The sequence below is a fragment of the Haliotis rubra genome, unplaced genomic scaffold (genome assembly GCF_003918875.1).
Source record: "Haliotis rubra isolate DU_JTF1 unplaced genomic scaffold, ASM391887v1 Scf2251, whole genome shotgun sequence".
Classification (NCBI taxonomy): domain Eukaryota; kingdom Metazoa; phylum Mollusca; class Gastropoda; order Lepetellida; family Haliotidae; genus Haliotis; species Haliotis rubra.
The window spans coordinates 1-17,019 of NW_025766283.1; the positions used below are offsets into that span (position 1 = coordinate 1).

At 38.8% G+C, this 17,019-nt stretch overlaps 1 long non-coding RNA gene across 1 annotated transcript; it reads left to right on the top strand.

The window, feature by feature from the left end:
* The first annotated feature begins 13,542 nt into the window (after positions 1 to 13,542).
* LOC124277677 lies at positions 13,543 to 14,871 on the top strand. The gene is made up of 3 exons (XR_006898889.1): positions 13,543 to 13,867; positions 14,366 to 14,432; positions 14,813 to 14,871. It is a non-coding gene; the product is annotated as an uncharacterized LOC124277677 (long non-coding RNA).
* Positions 14,872 to 17,019: the final 2,148 nt, after the last annotated feature.

The following is a 17,019-nucleotide window of genomic DNA, read 5'->3' on the forward strand; positions in this document are numbered from 1 at the left end:
TACATACACACAAACACAGGTACACATACATACATACATACATACATGCATACATAGTATTACATAAATAAGGTAATAAACTGAACGTTTGGTTTCCATTTTCAAGGACGAAGGGGTTAGCCTAAAGAGGCAACGGCCCTGATGGAGCTCTTCCTCTTCCTCACTACCATGACTCGGAAGTTCAAGTTCGGTGTCCCGGTGAACGGGAAATAATAGCCTCCAGTGGATGGAGTTATGGGCTTCACACTAGCCAAAGTGAATTCCAAGCAGAAGCTATTCCCCGAAGCTACAATGCTCTGGTTCCCACGAGTTTCTCGGTACAGCAATGTCCATCGCTGATTAATTTTGTCCGACATCCGCCCTGTTCAGCCAGCAGTGGATGATATGGTAATATCATTTAACCATCCAGCATCACCCCAACACAGCTTGAAGCGAAATGGCTTTGAACGTAATATTCTTCTAGGGAAAATGCCATACAAAATGGTCTAAGTTATCGTTATGTCACACATTAAAAACGGTGAAACCGCTTGGCAGAGTTAAAAACCCTTGGAGTGCCAGAAACCAACCCTCCCTCCTACTCGACTCCATGCGATATTTCGGCCCGTGGCCGTCAAAGACGCATTGTCGCGTGTCGCGCTTTATTGAAGTTATTCAGCACAATATGCATTACTATGACGTGGGCTGACTAAAACGCGACGATGCGATATATTGTGGGCGACAACGCGACATATTTTGACCTTGAAAATTGTTGCCATGTTGCATTGTCGCTCTTGGAGTGAATAGAAAAATATTATTCAAACGGAACATATGACATCGCGACAATGCGACAAATGGCCGAAATGTCGCTTTGCTGCATTGTTCGCATTGTCGCGCTTTGGTTAATTTTGGCTCATTAAGGCTTTAGATGAGAGGGCGACAACGCGACAATGTCCCTTTCAGGATTCCAGAGTACTCGTTTTAATGCGTTATTCATTTACCAGTTCCACTGAACAAGTTTCGCCATTCTTTGACCTTCCATATGTAGTTACATTCCCGTGTTCACTGAAGTCATGTAAAGTCCTTTGAACCCTGTGAAATTGACTCGCGGTAGAGTATTCTGGCCATGAGTCCTAGTAGGTAGGTAAAAGCACAAATACGATCAATGATGACTCTGGTTGAACAGCTCTTCAAAGGTCTGAATGGTTGTCGTTTTGAATGGCAATTTCTTATTCGATTTGCTCACCACGGCACACAAATTCTGCGTTTAGAAAAGCTCACAAGATAGACCGCACAATGATCAATATCAAGGAAGAGGTCTTCCAACAACATACAATTATTAGTCGCTGTTCGGACTGATAGTTCACACTTTTCCTTCTTCAATACAGCTATGAATGGAAACATGTGATTAACCTTTAATCAGCAACCGTGATAAATAATGGATTGTTTTCACAAAGGTGACGACACTCGCCGTCAGCCCTCACAATGGTTGTTCTCTGTCCTGCAACACGTACATGTAGTAATGATAACTATTCAATATAGCCTTTCTGAAAACTCAATTTTATTCACACATGTATCTGAAGCAAGATTTCAATAACAACAGGTCCCGCTAATGATGCCCTTCCTTCTGAATCTGTTATGGTTCAGGAGTTATAGGTGGAATAATACAGTTACCTCATGCGCATAGAGAAATGCATACATGCTGCAATGATCGCTGTTGGCTGTCTGTAAAGTTGTAGGTAGTTTCATAAGGTCACATTGAGTTTTCATTCTCAGTTTATATTTTGCACAGGTATCTTATGCTCCCACCAGCTGCCCACGTATGCAATGTTGACCACAGTTACACACACGACCACTATGTTGATCTTTTCAACAGTCTGTAAGTCACACCGCATGTAAATAACCACATGGAACGTCACCAAGACACCGGAAAGATAAAAGCCCTCACAATAGTGTAATGAGAACGCACGTTGTCGGTAACAATATTAAGTAGCGGCATCTGAGTGCGAGTGAGCTATTTACGCCGACCTCACCTGCTTAAAGAGCCTGACCACCCTATCCCGTTAGTTGCCTTTACGACGGCCAGTAGCGGTCTCTTAATGAGATTGTAAGCTTCTTATGAAATAGGACTTGCTTCAAGGACACATTAGACGCTGTTGTTTTTGTACGTTTGAAGTTCATGAGGTGCTCGGTACATTTCAGCAATATAATAATGGTCTTAAATAAGATAATCCAGATTGACATCATGAGACTGATCACGGTTAGAGGGAACAACAATGCAGGTTACAAGCCTCTTACAAGCAAAGCATTTGTTGCTGAAGAGAGTCTTCTGTGACTTCCTTCGCATACTAAATCATATTGAAACAAGTCCAAATAGACTTGACAGTACCTATATTCACGTCAGACAGGTGCCTGATAATTCAAACAATAAAATACTACTAAAGTAATAAAAGAAATATCCGCTATTGTCACCGTATATGGGAGAGGTGTTGAAATTACGCTTTTAGATGACTTTGGTTTCTGACCAGCGCAACTATGCTATGAGTGCCGCTTTATGCAAGGATTGAGTGAGTGAGTATGGACTTTACGCCGCTTTTAGCAATATTCCAGCACATCAATGGCGGGGACACACCAGAAATGGACTTCACACATTGTACCGCTCTGTGGGAATCAGACGGTACTTCGGCGTGACAGGCGAACGCTTTAACCACTTACCCTACTTTAGCCCTCTTCTTTGCAAGGACAATGTCATTTCACCAAAACACCATGAACACAAAGAAATCGTATATAATTCAAGAACTCTTTCAAAGTAGAAACCTCCCACAGCAAGAAGTTTTGTGTAGGTACCCTAAAATTTCCATGTATTTTTTCAATTCTGTATTACAGTGTTGGTTCTATATGAAAACATTGAATTCTTGAAAAAACTTGTAAAAGATTTGCTTCATGTCATGTAAATACAATCAAATACAAGGCTACTTCCAGAAAAGTTAATCCCACTTGAAGAATTACAACTAGATGTCACTCAAGTAACATTAAGACCAGTTTATGTGGATATGTTTTGGTAGATTTTGAATATATATATCGTTATTTCAATCCTGAAGTCACACACCCCTGTCCTAGAGCGACACATCAGAAAGTTTAGATACGTTTGAGGCGTAAAGGTATGGAATGCCGCCAACTACCAGGTGTTGACGGCAAGTCTTTTGTAAAGACTGTATGGCGTGTATTAATAAAAACTACACGCACTTTTCACTTTCTGGGTAAAGCGTTCAGGGATGAAGGTAGTGAGTATGGTTTTCGCCAAAGCGCGCTTAAGATTCAAACAACATCACGGCAGGAGGGACACCAGATATGGGTTTCACACATTGTGCCGTGTGAGGGATTTGAACACGGGTCTTCGGCGTGACGAGCGGACGCTTTAACCACTAAACTGCACTTTGTCGCTACGGGGACGAAGTGGAAATTAACTTGACAAAAGCTGATTTGGGCGGCACGTTCCTTATGTCCGCGGTGGCTGACCGGATTAATGTAGAGAAGGAAATTGTGAGAGTCGAACCGAGCTCACTAAGTCATATCGTTTTGGTGAAAAACAGAGTTAGGTTGTGGACAAACCTGAGAAACGAACTTGTGGCAAACCTGGATTCCAAACAGCAACAATCTGTTGGTTTCTGGTGTGCTCATGGACGCAACTCTACACAAAGAATTGCGGCGAAACTCGACACGACTGGGTACATCTGATTATGATACTTATAATAGAAACACGAACCGTGTTCACACATTGAAGAACTTATGAACAACGCACAGTAATGATATCAACTGTAAACGAGAGAAAAACATATATCAGCAAAATATAATAAAATAATAAATAATTTCCACCATCATAAATGGAGCCTTTTCCTCCCCAATAGTACTTACCCAGATGACTCAAACTGTATTGACTTGTACCTGGCATTATCTGTACATTATCTATTTACGTGAACTATGTATGTTTATATAAATATTTAATACGAAAATATCTCACCTGTACATCATGTAGCTATATTACTTTGGGCTTCAAGCGGAACACGGCTTGGTACATCCTGCAATATTGTAATCTTGGGAACCAATAACAAAATAAAAAAACAAAAACTGTAAAAGAGAAACTGTGGATCTGTTATGAGACAGGTACCCGGCTACCACTGTATGTAGATAGGCAGTTATTATACTGTCAATTACTATCTATGCGACTCCTAAACAGCTAATAGCCCCTGCCTCATGCTCATGTTGTAGTATAGAACATCTATTGGACAAAGTGTGTGCAGAAACCTGGTTAAGCAGCCCTTTACACAGTAATCCGGACTGTTGTCAACAAATGAGTTAGCAAGAGCAAAAGGTCAGGCATTTTTACTGACCGTACAGATGCGGCGCTTCCTCACCTTATGAGGTGTTACATAAATAAAGTACGCCAAGAAAACCACCAAGATACCCTAATTTAAGGATGAAACTCCAGTTCAAGATTATTCATACAGGATGTTTTCAACAAACTCATTCTTCTCACGCTTCCTTTGTATGAGCTGTGAAGGTTCGAGGAAACGATAACCTTGATTATTTTGGGGGTGTAAACAAGTTCAAGGCTTCGCAAATCACCTATTTAGCCGACTTGATAAAACGTGCCCAAACATCCACCAATTTTGAAGTTTGACCTTGAAGCTGTCTGGTTCGGTTGGAAGCCAACATGCGTATGCTGACGGTGTGAAGGTCATGCTTAATTTCTGGGGCTTGGGCTATTTGTACATTTCACATGTGACATTCTCCAGGGTCTGGGGAGCCAGACCTCAATACTCCGCACATGTATAGAGACAGGTGCATGACAGTAATTTATTTGAAAGGCTGACTCCACTCCTGACTCATTTTTCTTCCTCAAAAGGTGCAAGTGCGTTTCATATTTGCGCCAAAGCTGAAGGTGTTTTTATAAGTGATACCAACCGTTAGAACCACCTCCTGACTGCATTTATGGCTTAGCAGCCATACGGCATCTCACATTGAAGACGTTAAATGTGCAGCCAACTACCATTGCTGGAAGCAGCGTCAAAGTCAAGAAATACTTGTAAGCGGTGTGCCGGTTGTAAGCCATTTCCAGCTTTTTGTACAGCATTGTCCATAATCAATGTTGCGATGAAATTAATGAATATTTGTGTGTACACCTGAGCACACAAATAATGTGCATTCACTTTTGGCACGATGTTGAGAGATTGGGAAAGCCAGAGATCCGCGCAGTAAGAAAGCAAGAAGTGATGGGGTGATTGAAGGTGAAATTGGGCTTAACGTTTGCCATGCTTGGGAATATTTCTGCTCATATGACGACGTGCATGCGTGTAAAGGTGTATGTGCGGCAACTTATTACTAGCCCAGACTGAAGGTGGTTATGCAGTGAAAATTATACAGCCATACTTTGAGACATCACGCCGTAGTGAAACGCCAGATACCTCAATTTCGGACACGTTATCACTGACTCCAAAGGCGACCAGTCCTTGTTGTTGAACCCATTAATGCCGAGAGCGCCGGGCATGAATCAACAGAGTACCACATTTAACGTCTTTTGGTATAGGCGCGCGGTCGAGGATCCGAACCTGCCACCTTCCAGCTCTCCAGACTGAGGACGCTCTAACTCCTCACCTACACCTACGGAGGCGGTAGTAACAAAGGGTACCTGAAAGGACAAACCAGGGTGTGATGTTTATGGCATCAGTTATCTGAAGTGATACGAAATGATTATGCATGCGGACAGACAAAGAATGTTCTGGACATAACTCTTTATTTATGAATGGAACTTTAGTCAGGATTGTAACTACCAGCTTTCCTCCTGAACAAATGTTAGCATTCATGTTTACACCCGTTCATTTACTGCCTTTATGCATTTTCCGTACCGCTATCGTAGATGTTTCGCTGCACGTGTATAGAATTGGCACCTGCCCCACTATACACAGATAATATCATAAGCCGAAACTTTTTACGTATCTATACAGGTGAAGGCCTAATACGGTGTACCTTTTAATGGTAATTGCATGTAAGGATGTTTTTACATCGTTGGGTGTCGACAAGGTAAAAGACATGCAATTCGTGGCAATCCATCGCCTTCCGCGTATATCGACAAACCCTTATACAGAGAAACAACCAAAGCCAGTGCTTGCAAAGTTCGTCAAATTAGACGACAGAAACGCTGTCCTTCACGCAGGTTTCAAGAAACCCATAACCCTTCGAGAATCTAGAATATCCATCAGAACGGACTTTCCACTGGTGTTGAAAAAATTTAGGGGTAAACTTGCAGCCAAGGCCTATGAACTCAGAAAAAAACAAGAAACTCCAAACTAGAATCCAAGAAAAGGGCACAGACATTCAACTACAAGTCAGGAAAGACTCTGATTACCCGTGGAAATCAATTAAACTTGACGATAATCTATAGACTTTTCCTTACTGTGACCTCAAAATGTGCCATGTGCGCGTGTTTGTGTGAGATTCAGGGCACAGATCAAACCACCTCCATTTGAAAAAATATAGGATTGCTCTCTCTAATTTCCATCTACGGACGCTAGATTACTTCTTGTGTTTCTAGAATGGGGAAAAAGTGTGTACGTGTTTTTTCTCATGTGAAGGAATAAGTCAAACTATCGGATCTTTTGTGTGTCTACTTTTTCATGGATATTCATTAGATGGACCTTTTCATAAGGTAAATAATGATACACTGAAAGTATCTATTAGCGATGCATTGTGTGGATCTAAAAGTTTATTTTCCCACCTACTTTCAGTAAAAGTCATGTAGTGCTGAAAATGCAATTCTCCACTGATGTATTGATACATAGAATACTTTATATACCTTTTCATGCACCGGGTCTATACCGGTTGACAAAATTCTACATATCTGGGGAGGGTTTGCTGTTGGCGGTGGATCCAACATTGAACTACTTTTTTTCCTTTTCGTGCTACACGAAAAAGGAACCAGATCACACGTATTCTCACCAGGGAATTATTATAAACCAAACATACATCAAAGTCAGTTATAATGCATTTTTAATTCGTTAACCCTAATTTATAGGGATAACGGTGTGCAGCGGAATAATATATTTTTTTTTTCACTGAAAAACTATCAAAGACGTATATGTGTAAGTCTTCGACTACACTTAGACTGGTCTCTCACTCCGCAGAGCGTAACCCGCTTTGAGTGTTGTGGCCTCTGGCCGTTTCGCACCATACAAAACGAAATTCTAATGACACCTGTTCTCATTCATGAACCAAACTTACCACAAATAATTTGAGCCTCCATTCTATAACGTTACTATGATCCATGTTAATCATGTCAACCCCAATTTTGCATGGGCAGCGTAACTTTGTTCTATGAACTCTGCTCTCAATTTCTTCTGTCCCAAGATAGTGTACTCTGTAATGTTTGTTGTTAGAGCTCAGAAAGACATACTCTTGCCATCTCGTATCATAAAGAGTAGAAACCAGTTCATGTCCATTTTTTATATAGAAAAATTATGAACCAAACTTTGTCCGATACACAATTTCATAAGATATGTTTAATTTATGATGTTTATGTCATCTGTATTCTATGTGGGCACAGTAGCTCCACGCCGAGGAACATGATGCTACTTTTTCTAAGTCCTGTTTCATTTACAAAGTACTTGTACAGTGAATGTTTGCTGTTAGAATGAGGGAATGTTTCCGTTTGCTATTTTTGCACTATATTAGGTGATACCCGCTTCTGTAAAGGATATATTAAGAATCAAACTTATATAAAAGACTTCTCACGACAAAGATTTTAGTTGATACACAATTCCATAATTTAATTTCAATATATGTAATTTATAATTTCTGTTGGCAATGTAGCCCTTTACTGATGATCAGGCTGTCAGTGATCTCAAGTTGTGTTGTACAAGTAACAATGTTTTCTGCGAATATTATTCGGCAAATCGTAGAAAGGTATTTCTTTTGTATTTTTTTTGTACCATACAAATTAGAAATCACCCTTTTAAGTTACATGGGCAGGATAACTCCAGGTTGAACAATGGCCTCAAGTTTTATTTACTGATAAACTCTTATGGTCTTAGTGAACATTTGAGAAGGCCGAAAGATACTTTCTTTTTGTGGCTCTGCACTATATCCAGTGGAAAACTTGATCTTCCATTCCATAACGCAATTATAATTCACTTCAAGTGTAGTTTGTATGGGCAGGATAACTGTGTGCTGATAACATTGTTCCCTAATCTCTTACGTTCTTAAGGTACAGTGATTCCTGTATATCAGGTGATACCCGTTTTTGTTAAGGATATATTAAGAATTAAACTTATATAAAAGATTTCTTACGACAAAGATTTTAATTGATACACAATTCCATAATTTAATTTCAATACATGTAATTTGTAATTTCTGTTGGCAATGTAGCCTTTTACTGATGATCAGGTTGTCAGTGATCTCAAGTTGTGTTGTATTAGTAACAATGTTTTCTGCGAATATTATTCGGCAAATCGTAGAAAGGTATCTGTTTTGTTGTATCATACAAATTAGAAATCATCTTTTAAGCTACATGGGCAGGATAACTCCAGGTTGAACAATGGTCCTAAGTTTTATTTACTGATAAACTTTAATGGTTTTAGTCAACATCTGCTATGAGAATGCCGAAAGATATTTTCTTTTTGTGGCTTCGCACCATGTCCAGTGGAAAACTTGATCTTCCATTCCATAACGCAATTATAATTCACTTCAAGTGTAGTTTTGTTTGGGCAGGATAACTTTGTGTTGATAACATTGTTCCTTAATCTCTTATGTTCTAAAGGTACAGTCATTCCTGTAATGTATGTTTTCAGAACTTTGAATGGTGTTTCTTTGCTTTTTCACATTATACGAACTCAGCGAAGGTTTGCTTTTAGAATGTAAATGTTTATCTCTGTTATTTTGCACCATGCAAAGTAAAGTTTTTGTTGTACAAGTAACTTCAACGAATATCATCCATTTTCACATACAACTGCATAATGCTTTCTTAACTTATGTGGGCAGGGTGAATCCAGTTGACCAACATCGCCTCCAGGCTTTTTCTTTGTTTTTATACATTTTGTTTTCTGTCTTTTTACTTCTGTTTATTAACTACAAATTCCACATTTGTAGGTACTTCATGCTACGCGTTAATCACTTCCAAAAATAACCATGTTGCCATAGACGTATTAATACCTATGAATACCTTTGACTTTGTCAAACATGACCATGGATAATAAAATTAAAATAGTGTCGGTAAACTGCAGGGGCCTCGGGGAGAAAAACAAGCGTAGAGAAATAATGAACATATGGAGAAAAAAATGTTGCTCAATTATTTGTCTACAAGATATTCACGTTGCTGAAAAAGATGAACTACTAATGAGAAACGAATGGGGATTAGAGTGCATTATTGCCCCTTATAGATCTAATGCAAGAGGGGTTGCCATTCTTTTTAATAACAATATTGAAGTCAAAATACATAGAACAATAAAAGATCCTAATGGCAACTTTATTATTGCAGATATCTCAATTGATGGTATAAAACTTACCCTTTCAAATATTTACGGCCCAAACAATGATGACCCAACTTTCTATGAGAATATTTTTAGAAATATCGACAGCCTAGAAAATGATTCTTTGGTCTTGTGTGGAGACTGGAACTTCGTACTTGAACCATCAATAGATTTAGAAAACTATCGGCATGTTAACAACCCTAAAGCCAGGCAAGTGGTCCTAGAAATGATAGAAAATTACGATTTGTTGGATATTTGGAGACAATATAACCAAGGCTCTAAATGTTTTACATGGTGGAAAAAAAATCCTAGACAGCAGGCTAGGTTGGATTTCTTTTTACTATCTCAAGACTTGGCAAATCTTACAATAGAATGCAATATTGTCCCAGGATATAAATCAGACCATTCAGCAGTTATAATATCAATATCAAATACTTTGTCTAAAGAAAAAGGTAAGGGTTATTGGAAATTTAATACCTCTTTATTACACAATAAAGATTATGTTGAAAAAGTCAATACAATTTTGAAAGATATGAAACAAGAATATCTCAATAGAAACATATATCAAGAAATACAAGATATTAGCGACAAAAACCTTAAATTAACCATTAGTGACACTTTGTTTCTGGAAACATTTCTTATGAAAGTTAGAGGCGAATCCATATCTATGTCTTCATTTCTGAAGAAAAACCGGTGCTGTAAAATTGAACAGTTGGAAGATAGAATATGCGAAGTTGAAAACGAAATTAGGAGGAACTTTCAAAATATAAGGGAAGAAAAACTAAATGAACTTACCAAACTTCAAGAAGAAATTGAAAAGTTAAGGGGAGAAGTAACTAGAGGGATTCAAATAAGGAACAGAATAAAATGGTATGAGGAAGGTGAAAAGCCGACAAAATACTTCTGTCATTTGGAAAACCGAAATTACACAAGCAAGTTGATTAATCAATTAATAGATGATAAAGGAGAAATAATATTAGATGGTAAAAAAATCCTAGAAGAACAAAAACAGTTTTATAAAAATCTGTACTCCCAAAGTGATAGAGCTTCAGAAAAGGAAATTCAGGTTTTCCTCTCAAAAGTTCCAGTTCCTTCTTTAGATAAACAACAAAGAGACAATTTGGAAAAAGAAATTACATTGGATGAAATTTCAAAAGCAGTAAAAGGAATGAAAAATAACAAAAGCCCCGGGGTAGACGGCTTTCCAATAGAATTTTTAAGTTTTTCTGGAAAGAACTAAAGGTTTGGGTGCACAGATATATCAGTGAATCACTTTGTAACGGCTGTTTGAGTCTGAACATTAACAGAGGAATTATAACATGTCTGCCTAAAGGAAACAAGGATAGGTCCTATCTTAAAAACTGGCGACCAATCATCCTTTTAAATTGTTTGTACAAGATTATTAGCACATATATCACTAAGAGAATGAAGACTGTTTTGGATCTTTTGATACATGAAAATCAAACAGGATTTATTCCAGGGAGATCTTTAGCGGATAATATACGATTATTGTATGATATCATCCTGGAAACAAAATCTAAAAATAAGAAAGGTATGCTACTTTCTATAGACTTTGAAAAAGCCTTTGATTCCGTGTCAAAAATAGCTATACTTAAAGTTCTGGAAAGGTTTGGCTTTGGTCCTCAGATGATAAAGTGGGTACACATTTTGATAAGCAATGCAACCTCTTGTGTCATACAAAATGGCCATCTCTCTTCATTTTTTGACAATGGTAGAGGCTGTAGACAGGGGGACCCAATCTCCCCATATTTATTTCTTTTTGTAGCCGAAATACTGGCCACTATGATTAGACATAATGATACGATTAAAGGCATTTATTTAATAAACATAGAGTATAAATTAGGGCAGTATGCTGACGATACACAGCTTTTTTTGGACGGCTCAGAAGAAAGCCTAAGAGCAGCACTTAATACTTTGGAAAGTTTTTACTATTATTCAGGATTAAGAATGAATTCAGATAAAACTAAGGCAATATGGCTTGGGTCAATGATTGGAAAGAATATTAAAGTGTGCGAAGATGTTAATCTAGATTGGATTCATGGTGACTTTGAAGTTCTTGGTATTCAACTAAACGCAAATTTAGAAAAACTATGGGTTATCAACACCAGAAAAAGACTAGAAAACATTACGAGATTACTAGCAAATTGGCGTAAACGTAAATTGACATTAATTGGAAAAATAACTGTGATAAAAACTTTAGCATTATCTACTCTTGTTCACATATTTTCTGCTCTGCCGCAACCACCCAAAGAATTTGTTGATGAACAAAGTTCAATTTTTTTAAGTTTATTTGGAACTCTAAGCCTGATAAAATTAAACGGGCGAACTTGACAAGAAGCTATGAAAATGGTGGATTGAGAATGGTAGATATAAATGTGTTCATATCATCTCTAAAGCTCAGTATCCTGAAAAAAAGCATGTTCAAGAACCTCTATAATAGTTACTTTCCTTTAAAACTCCTTTTTCAACTGGGTGCCCATGTATCGTCTTACAGACTTTGTAAAATTGATAACCCCTACTGGCAGGATTTGATATATATTTGGAGTAAATACTATAGGTCTCATTTGACAGATGCAAGAGATATTCAGGCTATTCTAGCTGAACCTATATGGTTTAACCACCAGTGTACAGACTCAAATTTTATTATAGAAAACTGGTTCGGTAAAGGAGTGCATTATATAAGAGACCTATGTGATGAGAATGGGCTCCTATCCTTTGTAGACTTGAAAAAAAATTCAGCCTCAAGGGTACTTATCTGGACCATCAGCGAGTTGTTAGTAATCTCCCTAAAGAATGGATAAAGGTGATAGACAATTCTAAACCTATATGTGTTTACGATCTTAGGATGAATAACTTTCTAATGGAATGGATTAAACCAGCAAAGGGATCTCGGAAGATCTATGATATACTCATGCAAAATAATTATCTCCCTATTATTTGTAGTAAATGGCAACAAATGTTCTTAACTGACTTAAACTGGAAGGAAATATTTAGTCTTCCTAAACAATGTTGTAGAGATATCAAGCTACAAGATTTCCAATATAGATTTTTGCATCGCATTATATACACCAAAAAGGAATTATTTAAGATGAAGCTGATCGACAATAGTATTTGTCAAAGATGTAACAATGAAAACGAATCGATTGTGCACGTATATTTTGAATGTCCACAGGTTAGTCATTTCTGGTACAATCTGGAACAATTTTTGAGACAACATTTGTGTTATGAGATTCAGCTTAATCTTAAATCCATCCTCTTTGGTACCCAAGGGACCGCAAACTTCAAACTGGTGAACCACATTCTTTTGGCTGGAAAAAGATATATATACATAAGTTGTATTAGAAATGAATCTCTATCTTTCAAATCTTTTAGTGCTACCTTGAAAGATATTTTTCAAGTTGAGAGATATGTTGCTAGAATAAAAAACCAACTAAATGAATGTATGAGTAAATGGCTACCACTACTCGCAACATGGACCGATGTGTCATGACTCTTCAACAGCTTAAAGTAGAATTTTGAGATTGCGAATTACAATATGTGTCAATCCACGGATGGGAAAAGATATACATATTTAATGCATAAGCTGTATTAAAAATTTAATATTGACCCAAAAATCCTCCATCACTTCTTTGAAAGATAGGTTGCCAAAATGAAAAACCAGCCAGACGAATGTGGAGTAAACGGGCGCCCATTACACAACATGTATGATGTGTTATGACTCTTCAATGTGTAAAACTTATGATCTTTGTGCAGTAATACTTGAATGTATCTACTCATGTTTGAAGACTGTTGTGTTGTGAACTGTCAACATGTATAAGCTTGTATTAGGCATGACATCTGTATAATAATGTATAAATATTTCTACCCCTTGGCTACCCAGAAGGATACGGTGCTGTTATGAAAACGAACTAAATGAACCCAGGAGCAAACAAGCAATATTACACATAACACCGACTTACCTAATTGCTTAAGCTTAGACGATCCGCAATTATACAACTTTGTTTGGATGATACTCGTATGTAAAGGAGTTTCTATATACATTTGTTTTGCCCTTGTTTTCACGTCGTTATCTTCGGCAGTTTCCGGAAGTAGTCGGAAACAGGAATTTCATATCACCAACAAATACACCATTTTCGTAATTATAAGTCTTTCTAATCTATTTATCATTAAAAATAATATGTTCCATTAACGTTTATCCAACTTTTAGGTGTTTGATGTAAAAAGATATAAAATCTTTTCCCATAGTGCAGTTCGCTATTGTTCCATTTCGCGCCATCACCTCTCAGATGTAGCGCAGTTTTCAAGCAGACAAGTCAATCGTTTCTTCTGCTAGTCACAACAGTTTCAATGTGAGTACATGCTCTTGGCTCATAGTGTTTTGCTTTTATGTTCACAATAGGTTAGAGGTGTTAGAAAGGCCGTGTTTTGTAATATTTCATTCATAACATTCAAGCACAAGCGAGAGGGTCATCCTCACAAGATTCACAACAACTTGTGTGTAGTCCACGTGCTTTTAGTATTATTAATCCTAGTCTTTGTTTCAACATATTTTAATGCGAGTGAATTGTAAATTATTCACTGAAATTGTTGTTATTTGTAGAATAGTTTTGTATGACCATTATGGGTCGAAACAAGCAAGTTTTTCTTTGTTCGTGATGATCACAAAGAGTTACCTCCCTTCCCTCGTTGTGCAGTGTTTTGTTTACAAATGTTTCTGATTACCTCTCCTCGATTATATTCATAAACTATGCCATTTCTATGCACAGTTGTTAGAATTATATTGTATTTTACTGCATAATAACGTTTGGTTATTATTGTACTAAGTATAATTATTGTTTTGATATTAGGACTAGTTGGTCCGTGCCCTGGGTCATGTGACCACTGACCGTTGCTGAAAGGAGTGTTCTCCTGGGGGTGAGTTAAAGGGGCAGTTCTGTACATCCTCATTTTCATAATTATTAACATTAATTGCATTTTGTAATTCTCAGCCGTAAGCGTAACACGTCTCATAGGATATTTTGTATTGTAATAAGATTCATGTGTAGAGATGGGTTTGAATGTTACTGATATTTTCAGCCATGTTAATTAATCAACCTCAGTTCATGTACATTTCATCTATTGTTCAAAAGTCAAGAGTGATGTTATATTATTGATTGATCATATGTAATACTTTTGCTGGTCAACATCAATAAGTAGTAATTATCATGTCTATTGTATTTGAATTATAGTATGATTTGTTGATAAGAGTATGTATCTCGGCATGTCCTGACAAACTGCCTTGTCTTTTGTTGTAGGTTTTTCGTTACATGGATTCATCCATCCACAATGAACAATAAAGTCTCTCTATAGAAGATCAAAACTCTCTGTATTCCTTACCCCGCTTACATTTGGTGTCAGAAGTGGGATACAGAGCAGTTATTGTGGAAAACCCCCAGGGAGGCTAGAACAAGATGGCAGATGAGGAACCAGCAGTTGTTGTGGCAGATCCAAACTTAAAGAAAATGGAATTGCTTGCCATGGAACTCGAAGCACTTCGCATTAAAGTTCGGGACCAGGAGCTATCGTTGTCTGCTAGTGCCAGCAAGCCACTCGTCCTCTCAACTGGTCGACAACTACCACGCTTCAAAGACAAGCCTCTACGAGCTGGTGACACCACGCTTGAAGAGTGGATTTCGGACCTGAAAGTCTCCGCTGAGACAAGGAAGTTGTCTGAGGAGGACTATGCGGTTCTTCTATGTGACAACTTGGGTGGACGGGCTCGCCAGGAAATCCTTGCAAGAGGACCTGATGTCAGGAAGTCTCCGTGTCAGATCATCAAGACCCTGAGGAAGGTGTTCGGAGAGGGAAATGACTTGCCAGCAGCCCAACACCGCTTCTATTCTTACCGCCAGACAGCTGGTAGCGACCTCGTAACAACTTCGCTTGACCTAATCGAACTGTACGACAAGATCGTGGAAATTGATAGCACTTTCCATGGTATGAAGGAGATGGCACTGAAGGGACAGCTTGCCGAGTCAGCCTACCATGAAGTCCAGAGGCGGAAATCAGAAGGCTGACTCGTGAGCATCCAGAGCTATCCTTCCTGGATCTCCGCGACCGTGTCATTGAATGGCTAGGGGGCAATTCCAAAGAAAGATCAATAGTATACGCTCAGGAACATCAAGCCCAAATGGCAGATATACTCAAACGACAAGAGGCCATCATTGAACGTCAACAAGAACAGATCGCCAGCTTGCTCAATAGCAGCAGGCCTCGAGGACCAAGGACCTGTTGGAGCTGCGGAGAAGAAGGCCACATCCAAAGAAGGTGTCCCCAGAACCGGAGAAACCCCCCCCCAAACAAGCTTTAAACCAGTGATTCCCACCGTGAAGGACCTCACTGTGGGAGCCGAGGAAAGTTTAACAAATGGTCCCTTCTTGTATAGAGTGGTAGGGAAATGCCCAGAGACCAGCATTACTGCGAATGGAATGAGCCTTACATGTCTGATTGATACTGGAGCTCAGGTGTCGACAATCACCGAGTCCTTCTACAAGGAGCACCTGTCAGCAGAGGAGTTATTGGACATGGGAAGGTTGATTCGCATTACTGCCGCGAATGGACAGGACATACCCTACCTGGGATACCTCGCTCTGGAGATTAAAGCTTTTGGACATAACATGGGTATAATCTGGTTCATGGTCGTCAAAGATCCAACTGACGAGGACACAAGAACACGGAAACAGAAAGTTCCTGGAGTACTTGGATCCAATGCCCTTCGAGATATAAGACTTAAGGTAACGCAAGACAATCTCCAAGTACCCAAGGACGTTCACCAAGTTTTGGCATACTACAATCAAATTCCTGCCTCAACAAAACAAAATCTCAGGATAAGAGTTTCTGGTAAAAGCCCATCCTTGTCCCAGCTCGATCACTCATGGTCTTTGAGGGAACTGTTCAGCCGAGCAAGGTGTCCTACACCGCCATCATTGAGGAAATCTCTGCTCCGTTGCCAGTTGGACTTAAATTGGGTCCAACTGTGGTCAATGTGGACTCTACAGGGAGAGTACCGTGCCAAGTTGCCAATTTCAGCGACAAGGCTATATATCTCAATCCAAGGACACAGGTTGGAGTTTTAAACCTGGCCGAAGTTGAACCAACTTACGATGTTGTGGAGGTCAGCTGCAATGAAGTACAAGTCACAGATACAGGTGGAAACAGCTTGAAGTCACAGCTTGTTGACAGCCTCCTACAGCGTATGGATGTTAGTGAGAGTCTTCCTTCTTCCTGCCAACAAAAACTGCAGGAATTAATCAACAAACACTCTGATGTATTCAGCAAAGACGAGGACGACATAGGATTCTGTGATGCCATTGAACACAAGATTCCAACTATGGACGATATACCTGTCAGGATTCCCCACCGGCGTATACCACCAAGCCAATGGCAAGAGGTCCGCGATTATCTACGCAAGTCGTTGGAGAAAGGTATCATCCGGGAGTCATCCAGTCCCTATGCCGCTCCT